The 18859-nt window shown below is 41.4% G+C and overlaps 1 long non-coding RNA gene across 1 annotated transcript; it reads left to right on the forward strand.

The window, feature by feature from the left end:
* The first annotated feature begins 7285 nt into the window (after positions 1 to 7285).
* Positions 7286 to 9746, forward strand: LOC146960966 (uncharacterized). The gene is made up of 3 exons (XR_015035326.1): positions 7286 to 7379; positions 7683 to 7732; positions 8904 to 9746. It is a non-coding gene; the product is annotated as an uncharacterized LOC146960966 (long non-coding RNA).
* Positions 9747 to 18859: the final 9113 nt, after the last annotated feature.

An 18859-nucleotide genomic window follows, 5' to 3' on the forward strand; every position in this document is an offset into this window, starting at 1 on the left:
GAAAAGACTGAGGCAGGAATCGAACCCATGACCATATGTTCACTAAACCTTTACTCTGCCACTCGGCTACAGAGAGCACACTGCTTTCAAAACTGTTGTCATTCATTGTAATGTGATGATGTGCTGCAAACTGGTATGAGTAATCAAGGAGATAACAAACACCTGTAACCAATTGAAGGCGGGGGAGGAGAGCAGAATTGAACATAACATAACAAGAATTCTTCCCTTGGATTCGAACCAGTGACCTTAGGGTTGGCAGGCAGTTACCCTAACCCCTACACTACAGTGGAGTTGTGAAGAAGAGAGGTTGAGACTTTGATGAATGTGAGATTTTTTGTGAAAAAGTTAAATATTTGAAAAAGTATAAATAGTTAAAAAGAGAAAAGTAATGCCGATAAAGTTCAAAAAAAGCTGCACGTTTTGATATATGAATTGTTGAAATAGCACAAAGTATGAAGGACTAGAAGAAGACCGTAAAAAGGCGGAAGAAAATGGCCAAACAGAAGAACAATAGTGTGACTGCTTCAGCAGTCACACTAACTAGAAAAAGCATTTCCAAGAATGGAAATGGTGTGACTGCTGAAAGCAGCTGAACGCTGTTGCAGAATTAGCAAATAGTGCAAGCAGTGATCACCATACAAATGTTTGACCAAGGTCAGAATCGAACCCACAACCTCATGGTCAGTAGACTTCCACTCTGCCTCTAGGCCACAGTGCACACACAGTTGCAGAGACTGTTGTCTGTTAATGATCTGCACTCTGTCTCACTCTGAAGTTAACGAGCCCAAAGCTGCACCTGTTGGAAACACTGTCAACATCAAGAAAGCTTGAGAGTCAAGCTTGAATGACTTAGAATGAAAATTTCTGTGAATTTCAGGCTGAGAGCAGCAGTTTCAACATGAAGCAAGTTATCAGAAGTCAACAGAGGACGACTGGGAAATAATTCACTATAATTGTTGTTGAGGCAAGATTTGAACCAGCAACCTTCAGGTCTTCAGACCAGCAAGCTAACCACTAGGCTACAGACAGAGACAGTATGTGAGGGGCAAAGAAAACCTTTGATAAGAGGATCACTGGCTTCTGCTTAAAAAAAAAAGTAAGGAAAGTGCAGAAATTAGCCACAACAAGTAAGTAGAGGACTCTTTTGTGAAAATAGTGCAAGCAGTGATAACCATACAAATGGTTGACCAAGGTAGGAATCGAACCCACATTCTCATGGTCAGAAGACTTTGACTTTGCCTCTAGGCCACAGTGTACACACTGTTGCAAAGACTGTTGTCTGTTGATGAGCTGCACTCTGTCTCACTCTGAAGTTAACGAGCCCAAAGCTGCACCTGTTGGAAACACACTGTGTCAACACCAAGAAAGCTTGAGAGTCAAGCTTGAATGACTTAGAATGAAAATTTCTGTGAATTTCAGGCTGAGAGCAGCAGTTTCAACATGAAGCAAGTTATCAGAAGTCAACAGTGGACGACTGGGAAAATAATTCACTATAATTGTTATTGAGGCAAGATTTGAACCAGTAACCTTCAGGTCTCCAGCTGAGGAGCAAAGAAAACCTTTAATAAGAGGATCACTGGCTCCTGCTTAAAAAAAAAGGTAAGGAAAGTGCAGAAATTAGCCACACCAAGAAAGAAGAGGACTTTTTTGTGACCTGTGACTATTTTTTGGTGAATTAAAATGATTTTAAAAGCACTTAACAGCAAGTTACAAAGTTGAGCTCCTTCTCCTGCTGCTGTGAAAACAATGCATTGGGCTGAATGAGAGCAGTACGGAGCCCGTGATATATCATGGAATAAAAAAAAGATAATTTGTCGTTCCCACGAAATAGCAAGTCGTTCCCACGAAATAGTAAGTCGTTCCCACGAAATAGCAAGTCGTTCCCACAAAATAGTAATTTGTTCCCACGAAATAGTAATTTGTGGCCACAAAATATTAAGTCGTTCCCACGAAATACCTAATTCGTGGGAACGAATTACTATTTCGTTCCCACGAAATAGATATAACGTGAGCACGAAATACTAATGTACTCATGGACATATATGCGCCAATTCCGTGGGCGCTCCGGTGCACGAGCAGCCACCCACTGACCAGGTTGAGCACCCACTGAGGGGGCACGCCACCAGATGTGCATTTCTCCGTGCCGCCTCGGCCCCTCAGCTGTGTGTCTGTGGGTAGCTCGTGTGTGCGTAGCCTGTGTCAATGTGTGTATTAACACTAGAACCGCCAACATTCTAATCCCCCTTAAAACGCCACAGCGGTCTCGTCACGTGTAATTACATTGTTTCCAGTCGCAAACAGTTCTGTAAGTGGAAAAAATAAGATTTAATTTTTAGTAGTGTTAGTCCTTCTTCATATTATGTTGTGTTGGGGTCTTGATTGGATGTGGTTGGGGGGTTAGACTGAGTGATGTTACAGCACCGCTTGTTGCACCTACAGCACACACTTCTGCCTACAGCTGAAAATGACGCATCTGGACACATGTGCTGCTCTCATGTCAAGAGTCGATGTCGCTGTTCACTGGATGTTTATTTTTTCTAGGTCAGTTTGTTATCAACTCCAGTGTTTTACAGTTGTTCTACCTGGATACTACGGAGTTTGGGCTCCACGCCCACAGAAACCCGTTATTACCGGACTGGACAGCAGCCGAGAGAATTAGGCTATTATTACGTTATAATTCAATAATCATTATGAACGAGAGTGAGTAGGCTATACATATGGCGCTTTATATCTAACACAGACTAATCATGATCTAGTATGTCCTGAGCCCACAAAATAAAGTTTGTACACAGACAGTCCGCGCACCTCCGTTACATCTGCACGGAGCACACGTCAGCTGACAGCTGACAGATGCAGCAATTTCCTCATCACTACCTGAGCCACCAACCGATCCCCCCTCCCTCACGTCCCGATGAGTCTCCTGGACATATCCTGTATTCTCTGATTTTCCTTTTTCTTTTCTAACCGGCCTGTTTCAGTTATTGCCCGTATACACCCGGTGTCGTTTGTGCGCTCTCTGTCTCTCTCTCTCTCTCTCTCTCTCTCTCTCTCTCTCTCTCTCTCTAACTGCAAAATGGAAACATTGTAATAATTGCTGTGTGATAAGTTGTAAGCTTCAGAAACCATTAAACACATATATTTAGGAAAAGTCACGGACTGGAAGACCTGTAGGTTTAATGTAAACAGAGTAATTTACATAAGAAAAAGACAAACGGTCTGTGAGACCGTCTTGGCGGTTCTAGTGTTAATCCCTCTGTTCAGCATCTCTGTTAAGACGAATAAACACAAATCGCCGCAGAGCGCGAGCCTGGCACAGAGGTGCGCGCTCTGGCGCATCTGGCACAGTCGGTTAACGGGACCGAAAGGAAACTGGTTCCGCTCCGCGGCTATTTCGCGTCCAACGTCTATGTTAAGCACATGTTGTTATTGATATTGTAGCGTCAGACCCGACGTAACTACAACATAACACAAACTTATCTGACAGCTCTCACTTCTTCCTCTGCTCCTCCTCACTCACCTACACACACACACACACACACACACACACACACACACACACACACACACACACACACACACACAGGGGGAGTCCTGTAGACTATAGACTATTCGCGCAATAAGGGGATCACCGTGGCCTGTAATGCGAAGGAAGCCTATTCTTGGTGGGCGGACCTAAGTTGCCCTTTGATCAAGTATCGCCCATTTGGTGAGTGTAAGAACATCATTGCCAATGTAATGAATGAACACCAGGTAGTGACTAACCAGCTGTGTCACCCTATGTTCGGCTTACCTCTGATGAAGACGCACACCGCATCGTCATTTCTGTCATTTTAAATCGTGTTTTATATTGTTCACTGATCGCAATAACGCGAGTGTGTGTTTTATTGGAAGCGAGGCTGAATAGTCTACAGTGGGTTTTTTTAGGTGCTGCACTACAAGCAAATCTCATATTGTCTCTGTACAAAGATAACAAAGACCTTTTTAAATGTGAAAACAGCGGAGACCTATTCAAGATTTGCGTTTGGGTAACACTGACATATAAGGCAAAACATTAGAATTAATTTATTAATGGCCACATTAAGTGAAACTATTAACTTTACCAATTATCCATCTGATTGTCTGTCCTGCTGCGAGCGCACAACTTCTTTCAGCGGTGACTGACTGTATATAAAATGAAATATATAGGCTATTGCCTAATATATAATAAGCTCCTGACGCTCAGCTGGACTTTCAAAATAAAGGTGACGCAGCTGTAAATAGGTTAAAATAATGAAACAGCGGCGCTTATATATATTTTATGACTAAACTCTGAACATAACCTGGTCGGGACCAGGCGCATATGTGTCCATGAGTACATTAGTATTTCGTGCTCACGTTATATCTATTTCGTGGGAACGAAATAGTAATTCGTTCCCACGAATTAGGTATTTCGTGGGAACGACTTAATATTTCGTGGCCACAAATTACTATTTCGTGGGAACGAATTACTATTTTGTGGGAACGACTTACTATTTCGTGGGAACGACTTACTATTTCGTGGGAACGACTTACTATTTCGTGGGAACGACTTGCTATTTCGTGGCCACAAGTTATCTTTTTTTTATTCCATGATATATCACGGGCTCCGTAGAGCAGAGAGCTCCCTGGCTGCATTTAAAAAATATTTTAAATTATTATCTAAGTCTCTTTGCATTTTTGACCAGAATTTTAGCCAGAAGACAAGTGTGGCTACAAAACTGGAGAAAATAATTTGTCTAGAGTTTAATTTGTGGCCGTGCTGACAGTTTAGCCAGAAAAACTCTAGAATGTTTTTTTGCCTCTCTCCACTCTAGCACCACTCTAGCTCTGCTCGTTAGACGCAACACACACACATTATAAAGCTGAAAAAAATCAGAAAAAGTTAAATATTTGAAAAAGTATAAATAGTTAAAAAGAGAAAAGTAATGCCGATAAAGTTCAAAAAAAGCTGCACGTTTTGATATATGAATTGTTGAAATCGCACAAAGTATGAAGGACTAGTTAAAGACCGTAAAAAGGCGGAAGAAAATGGCCGAACAGAAGAACAATAGAAACAGCATTTCCTAACGGAACATGCGTGTGAATGCTGAAACCCAATGCTGAACCATGCTGAATTAGCAGAATAAATTGACAAAGACATGCGGAATGGCATACAAGAAACATGTCCATGGAAGGAATTGAAACCACAACTTCGTGAGTGGTAACCTAACACACTAACCATATGGCCACAGAGAACCTGAGTTACAATGAGCTTTATACTATGAGGAATCAAAGACTGTCCAATGACAGCTGAATAATTGGAATCAAAAGTCAAGCAATGATGTGAAACTAGAAAAAGCATTTCCAAGAATGGAAATGGTGTGACTGCTGATAGCAACTGAACGCTGTTGCAGAATTAGCGAATAGTGCAAGCTGTGATCACCATACAAATGTTTGACCAAGGTCAGAATCGAACCCACATCCTCATGGTCATTAGACTTCCACTATGCCTCTAGGCCACAGTGCACACACAGTTGCAGAGACTGTTGTCTGTTAATGATCTGCACACTGTCAACATCAAGAAAGCTTGAGAGTCAAGCTTGAATGACTTAGAATGAAAATGTCTGTGAATTTCAGGCTGAGCACTAACCATATGGCCACAGAGAACCTGAGTTACAATGAGCTTTATACTATGAGGAATCAAAGACTGTCCAATGACAGCTGAATAATTGGAATCAAAAGTCAAGCAATGAAGTGAAAAGACTGAGGCAGGAATCGAACCCATGACCATATGATCACTAAACCTTTACTCTGCCACTCGGCTACAGAGAGCACACTGCTTTCAAAACTGTTGTCATTCATTGTAATGTGATGATGTGCTGCAAACTGGTATGAGTAATCAAGGAGATAACAAACACCTGTAACCAATTGAAGGCGGGGGAGGAGAGCAGAATTCAACATAACATAACAAGAGTTCTTCCCTTGGATTCGAACCAGTGACCTTAGGGTTGGCAAGCATCCACCCTAACCCCTACACTACAGTGGAGCTGAGGGAAAAGTTGAGACTTTGATGAATTTGAGATTTTTCAATGATGCTTAAAAAAAAAAAGTAAGGAAAGTGCAGAAATTAGCCACACCAAGCAAGAAGAGGACTTTTGTGTGACCTGTGACTATTTTTTGGTGAATTTAAATGAATTAAAAAGCACTTAACAGCAAGTTACAAAGTTGAGCTCCTTCTCCTATTAAGCCGCTACTGGCTGCTAATTGGTGGAAACTCATAATTACATCATGGAAATAGTATAAATAGGCTATAGGCCTATGTATATCCTATATTGCCATTCAGTTAAAAAAAATATTACAATATTACTTTTGGTTCATATTGCCCAGCCCTAAATTTCAGAATGTTCATATTTTTTTGTAAAAAGGATAGCTCATAAACTGTACACATCTTAATAATGTACTTTGCACAAAGTACAAAGGGAAAAATGTGGAGTTCTTGTTATTTATAGGTTAATATGCAAATGCGATCATTTTACTGTTCCGGCCCTCTTGAGATCAAATTAGGCCGAATGCGGCCCCTGAACTATAATGACTTTGACACCCCTGTTCTAAGGTAAGTCAACAACGTAACATATTGTCACTCTGCTAGAGATGTTTAGATGTTAGAGATGTTAAAGTTATCTTTACATCTCTAACGTTAGCCTAACCCTTTCTAACGTTAGGCTAACGTTAGCTAACGTTAGCTTCTAGCTGCGTTGTAACTTACATCATGTCAACGTGTTTGCTGGGAGTTCATTTGGGAGTTATGTGCTAGTTTTTGTACTTTGGCAATCGTACATCATTGTTAGCTGTTGTCCAAAGGGCTCTAGTTGTACTAACACGTTAACTTTTGGAGCTTAGCTTCATCAACGTATCTGTAACCGAGATAACAAATGTTAGCAATGTTGTGCTGAATGATTCATGTAAATAACAGTTACTGTAGTAACGTTACCAAATTAACGGAAAGGTACTTGTCCTGGAAACGTTTGCAACTTAGACCTGTACATATTTCATTTGATCATGACAACTTTCTACCAAAACAACTGGGGAATTTTGTGATATACTGTATATATATATTTGCAAAATATGTAACCTTTTCACCTCTTCAATAACTAAATATTCTAACTATTTACATACAGTGTCAATAGACAAGAGGTCAGGATGCTCAAAAGGTCATTGATTTATGCTGATTTAATGTGAGTAATAAGTCCTAATAAAATGCTATATTTTTTGTTTAAGCATTTTGTCAATGGAGGGCCCAGCACTGAGTTTCCCCATCCTCACCAAGCTACAAGGACTGGATCTACTGTAGGACAGAGGTGTCGTCCATCTCCAAAAAAGAGGTACCTCAAACTCGTGTTGGGTGCACACATACATGAACACATGCAGGTTCAAGTCATACTTGATCATTGATGACATAATATCAAGCTGAAGGCAAAAATCAGAAAAAGGATTTGCATACTGTTGAAAAAATCCCAGCAGCTTTAATAGCAGAAAACATTGGGTTTTGAGAAACCTGTAGAAACATTTTATGACATTTATGAATCCACTTAATATCAATTAATCCATAAAATAATCAAAACACATTGATATGAAAATAATTGTTTCTTGCAGCCCTAATGATGTTATTTTTCTTTCATTTACAGATGTGAATCAGCTCCCAGGACCAAGAAGGACAGAAAAAACAGGAGAGGAGGTGAGATCTATTTCTTGGGACAAAAGTTATTTACATGAAATTCATGAAGCTTTGCAATCATTGAATTGATGAACAGGACATCTTTGTGAACTCTCTCAATGTACAGATCTGCTCTTGTGCAAAGGACAAAATCACAGAAATTAAGTCCACTTAAAAGCAGCTGCCCTTGGATTTGATAGTAGCAGTTGTGGCTTTTTGATACTTTGATGTCTTGTCCATTGTTGATGACATAGAAGTCTTTGATAGTTGAGGCAGCTTCTTCTATGGTCATGTCTCTTGATCCAAAGGGGCACTTAATTTCGAGCAGTCCAGTTTCCCCATCATCACATATAATAGCATCCGGGGTTGCACCAAGAAACAGCAGCTCTGGCTGTAGCATTAGGCCAGCATCGTGTACATGTCTAGATGGATATTTCTCTTGGTAGAGCTCCTTTGCCTTTGGCTCACTGGCAGTGCCATAGCTCGTTGCCTTTGAGGTGAAGGGTTTGGGGTAGTACATCGACTGGATGAATTCCTCTGTAACTTTTTTTCTTTTCAATATTTTTCCAAAGTTAGAGGCTGTCAGCCTTCCCTCACGATCTTTGTGCCATTTCTCACAGGCAGCCTGTGCCTTTGTCGCCACTTGAATTTTCCTTGCTTCTTCAAGATTGAAGCTCTGATTGACTTGTTCAGTAGGTGTTGGTAGAGAGATGTCGGGGGTGAGGGGCCTGGGGATGTTGTCGGCACAGGAACAGGATACAGGCAGGGATGATGACGGCTTGTTTAACACTGGAAGCTACAGGAAAAGGAAATTGAAGTTATGGCAAATACAGAAACAGCAAAAATTACAATATAACTAATAATAACATATGAGAGGGAGTGCTCTGTTGTGGTTATTGGCACTGGTGTACTGCGGTCTTAAGGTATGCTATTTAGTCAATTCATAGTAAATCATTAATTTTCCCTTTTTTTTCTAACACAATTTTCTCTTCCAAATTTTAAAAGCATTTATGTTCCATGGCTATAGAGTTTTCTTTGTTTTACTTTTTTCAAATATTATGTGCTCTATCAAGTGTACACTTCAGTTTGAATAATTTTACTGATATGTTGGTTGGTTTGTGACATTTGGCTTGTACCAGAACATCTTTATGTTTTCCTTCATTAATTTTAAACCATACATTTATATTTGCAGTGCCGCTAGAGGATGAGCAACCACCCGTGCAACAGCAGCCAGAGGAAGTGCCAGATCATCTGAACCACCAGCATCCGCCACTGGAGCTGCCGTCAGGGGAAGGGGCGCAAGAGCTGCTGACGTTAAGGACTATGCTAGCTCAGAAGCTTGCTGAAATTGAAGATTTAAAAAAAAATCAGACTCTAACAACAACACTGACACCAGAACTCCTGCACCACAGCAATATTTCAAACTATTTCCGGTACTGCACTGGCTTCAGTTACAATGAGTTTAACGACTTGTGCTCTGTGTTTTCTGTGCCAAATACTTACACAGTTCCACAAACCTTTGTCCCATTAACATACAAGAGGGTTGATAGAGAAATAAATAAAATGCCACTACGTCACCAACTTTTGCTGGTTCTCATGAAGTTGCGCCAAAATTTTGACTTAAAGGATCTGGCTTACAGATTTCAAATACCAGAACGAAGCGCAGGCACTCTTTTCAACTCATGGGTCGATTACATGTTTGACATACTTGGTGAATTACCTGTATGGCCACATAGAGACACCATCATCTCCCAAATGCCAGATAAATATAAGATCAACTTTGGAACAACTCTAGCAATACTTGACTGCACAGAAGTAAAGATTGAGAGGCCAAGTTCATTAGTACTGCAAAGTCAAAGTTTCTCAAATTACAAGTCAACAAACACTCTGAAATCACTGATTGCATGTGATCCACGTGGCGCTATCATGTTTACATCTACTCTTTTTACTGGATCATTGTCTGACAAGGAAATTGTTCAGAAAAGCAAATTCCTAGAGTTGCTGAAAACGCTCATGTCTCATAACTACCTGAACAAAGGTGACGGTGTTATGGTTGACAAAGGATTTCTCATTGAGAAAGACTTGGAAGAAATCGGACTGAGAGTAAATATCCCTCCTTTTGCTCAGTCAAACAAACAGATGTCCACCGCTGATGTACACAAAACAAAAAAGCTGCTCACAGAGTTCACGTGGAGAGAGCTATTGCCAAAATAAAGAAATTCAAAATTGTATCGGGGAGAATACCCAACATTAGGTTGGGCAACATAAATCAAATTTGGTATGTTGTGAGCATGCTCTCCAATTTCCAGCCTCATATATTATAGGCCTGTGTTGAGCAAGGTATTTAAAATGTCAAAAATAATTTTATTGTATGTGTGTATATATGTGTAAAGATGTTTTTGTGTGAATGGAATAGTTGTATAATCTACTGTGATTAGCTGTAAGTGTTTTGACCTCTGGGGGTCCCCCATACATCATTATAAGAAATGTTTTATATAAATAAAAATAAATTGATCAACTGTTAGCTGTCATAGTCTACTTATGTTGATATGAATATGAATATTTGAACCATCTTTTATCCAGATACTGTGCAGTGTGCAGACTGTTAGTGTATTATTTACCTGGTAACTCAAACCACATCCGATTGGAAGTTCCTTTCCCTGTACTGTCACCCTAGCAGCTGTCTGATTGACCAGGTAACTTATTGGGGCCCCGGTCATGTTTTTTATGACATCATATACCTCTGCTCTCACACCTGACTCTTTCCTAAAAAAGGCAGCAAGGTTGTTTTAGGCAGTAGTCGAGTTGTAAAAAAAATTCAGGGGGGATGGTCAATTTTTTTCACCTTATTAAAAAAAAAAAGGGGGGGGGGGGGGGTAGTGTAATGCATGTAAACTATATTATATAATGTATTATTATAAAATTATAAATTATATATAAATATATATATTTTATTATTATTATGGAGCTTCTCCACTAGTACCAACTCAGCTGGGCTTTAATTGATTTGACATCTATCTAAAGCACTGTAGGGGGGTCTGGGGGCACTCCCCCAGAAAAAAATTGTGATTTTTAACACATAAATAAGGCATTCTGGTGTACTCTGAGGAGGAAATAAAGGGAAAAGACAACATTGCTTCAGACAAAACATTTAAAAAAGCCCATTTAGTAGGCCTACTGACTAAGGTTCCTTTCATTGTAATGACAAGAATGGCTAAGTGTATGAAAGTGAACTCAGAACTGGTCTAGTGGAGCTGTGGCTGGAGAGCAAAAACAAAACTCTGACCGAGAATAGTCACTCCTCGCGCTCATAGACGTTGATGTAAACACAAAATGTAAACACACTAACATCAGTGGGTCACTTGCAGCACCACGCCGGACCGGACCGGGCCGGTCCACTGACCCACCGGCGGTCTGCCCCTGCTGGCGCGAGTCACCACAACTGCAGAAACTTCTCCCCTTTTCCGTGATTCGGAGCCGCTCGGAACGCTATCTATCGCTAGAGTTCAGATTGTCACCTTGGTTACCTGGCTGTTAACCAATAAAACACGGAGGAGGATTCTCGCTTCTACAACACTTCTCTCTGATTGGTCGTGGCGTCGTGCCTGTGTTGCATTCACTGTGACCGGGAAATTACAAAACTACCTTCTCAGTTAATGTGCGCTTCTGTTTAACTCCGTCTGAGAAAACATCCTGGACCTGGGCTATGTAAGAAATGTTCGGGGGGAATGCCCAGGCCAGGCGACAGCCTGAATATAATTATAGTTATGTCCAACATTTAATGTAAAAAGGGGATGGAGAGGGGGGATGGCATTTTTACAGGGGGGATGATTTTGATCGTTTTTATTTCAGGGGGGATGCCATCCCCCCCCATCCCCCCTCAACTCGACTACTGGTTTTAGGTAATGTATTGCAAAACATGAGCTTCATAGTTACCTCACAATGTTACAGCCATACTTGGATATTGTACAGTGCAGAATCACATAGATGAAAACATGCTGTTTGTCTGAGTTCATGAAGAGAATATGAATGAATGAAAATAAAGCACACATACAGTACTGTTTAACTGCAGAATAAGTACTTTGCCCACCACTGTGTACTGTACATGAAATCAACCTATGATTACCTGTTTGGTTTATAGGAGCAGATGACCGGCTTCTTCTTCCTCTTAGCCTTTGCTTTTGCTACGATGACAGACGTGATAGGTTGGCTTGTGATCAGCTTGCCTCTCGGCCGATGCCACTGCTGGGCCTGACTTGTACAGGACAGCTGATCTCTCCCCTGCAGCCGGTCAACGTAGTGGACTAAACCGATGATATGGGAGCAGTAACCCGGTTCCCTATGGATTCAATCCCAATCATATGTCAGATCAATGACATGGAACTTGTTACTTTTAGTGTGTTAGTGTATATTAACGGATGTTTAACAAAGCCTAGTATATAAAACGCTGAAGAAAAATCTAGCTATACCGGTATGCTAATACGGAGCTTTAAGCTAGGTTTAGATGAAAATAAGATAGTAGCAGTTAGATTAAAGGGGACCTATTATGCTTTTTCAGCTTTTCAGACTTTTATATATGTTTAAAATGTTGGATAATGGTTCTAGAGGCCGTGGAAGTGTCATATCCTGAGGTTAATGCATTTGGAGGTAAACCCTGCTAGATAATTGGGATTTCTCTGCACACCTGTTACACTCGGTTGCGCTGAGTTTTTTTTCACATGAGCTCGCGTCTACGTCATGGCGTGCCGGACTCCCCTACATGGTCATGCCGAGGTCTCTGCTCCAGCCGGCCCCGCCTCCTCCCATGCTGCTCTGTTGTGCCTGGTGTCACAGCGGAGAGCGGAGCGGACTACTTCCTGCTTCTTCCCTGCATGTTTTAGCGCTGTAGCGTCACTTTACTAAGTTTTATTTAGAAGTTTACGCCGACGTTTCAGGTAAGTGAAGCTGTACCTGTGTGAGAAGCGACGTACCGCCGGGGCGACGTTGTTCGTCGGACCGACGTAACGCTGGACCGACGGAGCACCGGAGCTCCGGAGCTGCAGCGGCTCCTCACACAGGCAGAGCCCGTCTGCAGGCCTCCTTGGCCGGGCAGGCGTCCGTGCTCATCGCGGTAGAGAAAACCATCGCTAATAAACATACCCGCAGGTTTTTTAGACGTTTACCGCCGTGTGGTTAGTCTATTTAGCAGAATGTTGGTCTCATTGATGAAATCTTGTGGCAGTTGAATTAGTTTGAATGAAAAGTGAAGCTGTGAGAAGGAGGAGGAGGAGGAGAGGAGCAGTGCTGCGGAGCTCTGTAGTCTATGTGCACAAATCACCACATTTACATCAATAAATAACTGTTTTATTATGAACTGACCAGTCTGCATATATTTTTAATTTATTTTATATATTTATTTTTGCATTTTTATATTACATGTTACATGGTTACAGTAGCCTATGGCAAAGACTACTCTATACCATCTTTGGTTAGGGTGAGACTAGGTCATGGGTGCATTTCATTACACAATGTAGACTGGTCAGATACATACTGGAGATCTGGCAATTTGCCTACTGCAGATTTAGCTTTTGTTTGCATACTGCATTTTGGCCAAATCAGTAGGTACTAGTAGTAGACATCGTCATGGTAACACAATGCTGAGGGAGTGGTTCATTTGCATTTAAAGGGAGGGGCCACTGAAACAGACCGTTTTGCAGAGCCCTGTTTTTGAGAATGCTGTGATGTTTGATCTTTGGGGTATTTTGACCGAAGCACATCACAGACATGTCTTTAAGACACCCAGGAACTATTTTAGTTTGTGCAAAAAGGAGCATAATAGGTCCCCTTTAATAAATTGAAAGTAATAATAAATTAATAAATTGAAAGTAAATCACACTTCTTACCCTGCAGTGCATGAACAATGCTGATCCTCTATCTTGTTGTCTGAGATGGTGATGACAACAAGATGCGGTTTATCCCGTTTACACTGTGACCTGTAAATTTTTGCCTGGAGCTGAAGCTTTTCATCAACCCTCTCAATAATAAAATTATTAATGTAATCCTCCAACGCATAATTCAGGCCCTTTTGGTGACTCCGAGATGATATGTGGTCTTTCTGTCTCCAAAAATCATCAATTGCCTCCTGTGAAATGTCTCCTACTGTGACAGCTGCCATAGCGCCGGGTCACCGAATGTTGACAGTTGTCCGAGTGAGTGGAGGGGGAGGGGCTTAGCCATAGGTCAATTGGAATCACTGAGGCAAGTTCAACTTTATGCAACAACCAGTGTGGAATCTGCATCAGGGCCATGAGGGGCTCAACTCTGACTCACATGCAGCAATACAGCTTCACCTCTACCAAAAACTCATTCCATCTTAGCCTGAGGATGAAATATGACCCTTGCAAGCAGGGAAACAGACAGTAATTACCATTTTTAATCAGGAGTTAGGGGGAACAAGCAGGTGGAATCCGGTTTCACAGCCAGATGGATGGTGGGGAGAAGGCTGCAGCAGCTGTCACATGCAGAATATTTAAGAGGAAAAACCAGAGCCGGCCCAAGGCTAACCTGCTTGGGGGCCAGTGACCATTGGGGGGCCCCCAAAGGGCAAGTCATTTTTTAAAGTTGTAGTGTGTAACTTCTGTCGACCCTTGGAGAAACACTTTAATTGTTGTTACATTTCAAATTGTTGTTGCACTTTGCTGTTGCAGTTTATTTAAGACCAAAAAAATTTAAAAGCAGATGATGTGTTTACAGTAAATGCATCATTATTTTGTTACTTTTAGTCAGCCTAGTATCCCAGTACTATATCAATTTGAAGATTAAATGTAAATCAACCCCAGGCTGCACTTCTAGCTGAATTTGGTGCCATTTCAGAATAAAAACCAGAGATGGGTAAAAACCTGCCAGGATATGATGATTCGAAAAATGAAATAAGTTTGTAGGTTAGTTAATAATCCATAATCAGTATGTCAGTAGCGGTTTGCGATTGCCCCACCCACTTGCAAGTATAGCCATGCCCACTTTTAGGTGTAACCCCACCTACTTTTCGTTACAGCCCGCCCACTTTTCCCTGTACAACCCCACCCACTTCCAGTTATAGTCCCACCTGCTGTAGGTGTTCAGTTATAACCCCACCCCCCAGTGACAGCCCGGCCCGCCCAGTGCCCACTTTGCATTATAGCCCCACCCATAGGTGGCGCTAGGGCAGTAGGAATGGGGAAGCTATGGGACAAAAAGCCTTTTGATATATAATTTTAGCATTTTAAATACTAGATAAATCGGTCGGGCCCTATATTAGAGTGATGCTGAATAGGTTCGAGGCCCAAAAAGACAAACTTATTTTACATCAGAAGCATCGTGGTCGGCTTCATTGCTGCTGCAGCTCACAGTGTGCTCTTGCATGGGACTTTAGGACTCTTCAATTTTGATATTCAAAAACTTCTAATGTCCGTTCTACCGGGCTTTTTTCTTTTAATTTCACTGGACTGTCGGTGACTAGCATAGCTAGCTAGGCAAAGGGGTAAGCTTCTACGCTGCGCGTTGTAGCTACGCCGTGTGTACGTATAATGACGCAGGTAACCAGTCAAATACCACCGAAATAAAAAATAAATGGCAAGGCAAGGCAAGGCCATTTTATTTGTATAGCCCGTTTTTACAAACAGTACATGGCATCGTAACAACATCCTCTGTCCTTAGACCCTCACATCGACTGATAGTCAGGTGCAAATATGACTTGACCCCAAAAAAATTCTAACAAAAGGTTTCTCAGTTGTTTTTTATAGTATCAGATGATCTTAATAACATACCGTAAAACACCAAATAAGGGCCCGGGCGTTTATTTGCTTAAATCGCTCAAATCAACCAGCGTTTATTAGGGACCTGCGTTTATTTGGGACCTGCGTTTATTAATTGTGTATCTCCATTCAACCCAAACCTCACCAAACATAACAATAATACTGGTAATAAAACGTTAATAATAATAGCCTAATAATACCAGTAGCCTGACAGCGTACTTGTAGCCTATTTAAATTGGTTAATCATGTTATGCCGACCGGTATATTAATTACAGCGGCAACAAATTAGGTTACCACTTACCAGTAACAGATGGAGAGACGCGGCTCAAACTACTTTGCGACCCTTTGCGGATATGGAACGTTTACTATCAATATGAATACTGATGCAAGTGCCAGCTGTAATTTGATATTATAATAAAGGGGAAAAGGCTGCCGTAATAAACTTTATTTTTCAGTCCGACATTAATGTTACACTTTGTGCACCACAAAACAGATCAGAACAAATATTCAGAACTTGCCCTGTCAGGCCATATAAATTCCACAACACATATAGCTAAGGCAGGCTACTCAATAAAAATAAACAAGACGAACCTTAGCAGTGGGCTACAAATCAATAGCCTACAAGTAGATAGATAGATAGATAGATAGATAGATAGATAGATAGATAGATAGATAGATAGATAGATAGATAAATACTTTATTAATCCCGAAGGAAATTCATCTGTCAGCTGGTCCAAACATTCCAAAAGAAAGCACTCAGCTAAAGTAGACAGATGTAGCAATAATAAAAGAATAAAAATAAAAAAATATATAAAATATAAAATATGCCTATATATATATACACATATATAAACTATCACCTATATATATATGCATACATATATATATATATAGATGAACGAGCATCATTAAAAATAATCCCCGCTGATAGTTATTACAGGACCTGACCATACAAAATATCATAACACTGCTTATTACATCGTAACAATACTGCTGCTACATGTAGGCTATAGGGCCAAACTGTTGCCTATAATGCTGTCATGTCGGATCTTACTGACATCATGCATCAATACAAGTAGATGAACGAACATCATTAAAAAAATATACCCGCTGTTATTTCAGGACCTGACCATACAAAATATCATAACACTGCTTATTACATCGTAACAATACTGCTGCTACATGTAGGCTATAGGGCCAAACTGTTGCCTATAATGCTGTCATGTCAGATCTCACTCATCATCTTCCTTTCCCGACTCATCATCACAGTTATCCACCTCGTCCTCACCCTCCTCCATGTCCTTCTCCTCCCCATCATCCTCCACTACAAGTTCATTCTCAAATTCTTCCTCCGAGTCATTCTCTTCCTCCTCCATCTCTCCCTCTTCGACACCTGCCATCTCCCTCTGTCTGGCCCGAGCCAGCATATCCTTCCCTGCTGCGCACGGCTGTCCCTCTCTGAAACAGTGGATTAGGTCATCCTCGCTCCCATCTGCGGGCAGTGTCAGGCCACACACCTTGAAATGCAATATTACAAAAATATATTTTTCAGTTACCGGTAGGCCTATCTATTTTCCTTTAGAGCATGTACGCACACATACACTTAGGCTACCTTGAAGGATTTTTTAACCTGCTCCACGTCCAGTTTGTCCCACGCTGAGAGCACCCACTTGACGAGGAGGCGGCGGGCAGGTGCCTTGAGGTTCCCTCCAGCTGTGTATTCTTTATCGGTGTCCTCGGCCATCCAGCTGTCGTATGATTCGTGCAGGCTTGCCTTGAATGGTTTGTTCCATACAACATCTGGGGCCTGAATGTACTTTGTACAGCCCCCAGGCATGACCGCGGTGGTCACGTTGTAACCCCGTCTGAGTTCCGCCTTTGTTGCGCTGCTTATGTGACATCGATATGAATCCCACACAAGGAGTCTGTGGCCAAAGTTCAATTTTCCCACCACTCGTTGCAGCCAGTCTGCGGTCAGGGCATCATTCATCCATCCGTTTTTGGATGAAGCGATGACAACTCCTCCGATGGTCTGCATTGCCTTCACATCTCGTACAGCTCCCTTGAAGACAATGTAGGGCTTCAGCTTTGATCCATCAGCTCTTGCAGCCAGCACCACGGTGAGGTGACTCTTTTCGTGGCCTGTTGTTTGAAGTTGTACACTGCGGGCTCCTCTCTCCTCCACAGTTGTTGACCCCACCATGTCAAACCAGACCGCCGTCTCGTCCATTGCTATTACGTCTCGATTCTTTATCTTCTTCGCAATGGTCTGCCGTGTGGCGTAGGTGACAAAATTGCCCAGCTTCTTTTTGGGCCAGAGTTGTGCGTCTTCGGACACTAAAGCCGTTCCTCTAAAGGAATCGATCTAGCCAGCCAGCGCTAGCCGCGAACGGCTTCTCGTTGTCAGCTATGGTCTGATACAACTCTTTTCCCATTACTCTTATCATCTTCCGCGACACACGCTGGTGTCTGGCACGCTTGTTAAGGATCCAAGCTACAACTTTAGCCTCTAGCTCATCGCTCACCCTTTTTCTCCCTCCACCATGCAACCTCGCGCGCTTGCTGTTCTCCGTTGCTAACTCTTGGAGCTTGGTTTTATTTTTTTTCCACTCTCTCACTCTTTTGCTGTCCACGCCGAATTGTCTGGCCGCTGCTTCTCCGCTGTTTTGCTCTGCATATCGAACTACATTTAATTTGAATTTAACATCATATTTCTTTTGTGAAGCCGTGGTGCTGGCCATTGTGCTGGAATTCGTGTCTGTATGTTTCTCTTCCGCTCAACTTCACAGCACGTCATCAGAGAAGTCACTCTAAAATTAAGTAAATACAGCAAAAAAAAAAAAAGAAAAAAAAAAAGGTAAAAAGGCCCACACTTTTCAATTCGTTTAAGGTTAGTTTGTGTTTAGGTAGGCTATATTTGCATAGAATATTTTTTGGCAACCAGAAAAACAATGTTTGACCCGGCGTTTATTTGGGATGGGCGTTTAATATAAAAAATATTTTGCTACACCTGGCGGTTAATTGGGACCGGCGGCAATTTGGGACTCGGCCCTTATTTGAAGTTTTACGGTACTAAAAGTTTACCAAAGTTTGACCAATAGAAAGGTGTTATTTTCAAGATGGCGTCCAAGATGGATAGGAAGCCTGAGGAGACACCACAGGTAAATAGGGTAAAATTTTTAACTAACAGATATCACCATGAAACTTCCCAAGTTTATCACTTACATTAAGACAAATATTTTTTGTATTACAAGTTTTGTCAAATTGTATGTTTAAATATGTAAATTAGGCAATATCTCATTAAATATGCGCTAATTTGCATACATTTCCAGAACCGAAATCTGAACAATGGATAAAAGCCACTTTCAAAATTCTT

Source organism: Trachurus japonicus, unplaced genomic scaffold (assembly GCF_045865225.1).
Source record: "Trachurus japonicus isolate A0001 unplaced genomic scaffold, Traja_1.0 AP029774.1".
In the NCBI taxonomy this organism is placed as follows: Eukaryota; Metazoa; Chordata; class Actinopteri; order Carangiformes; family Carangidae; genus Trachurus; species Trachurus japonicus.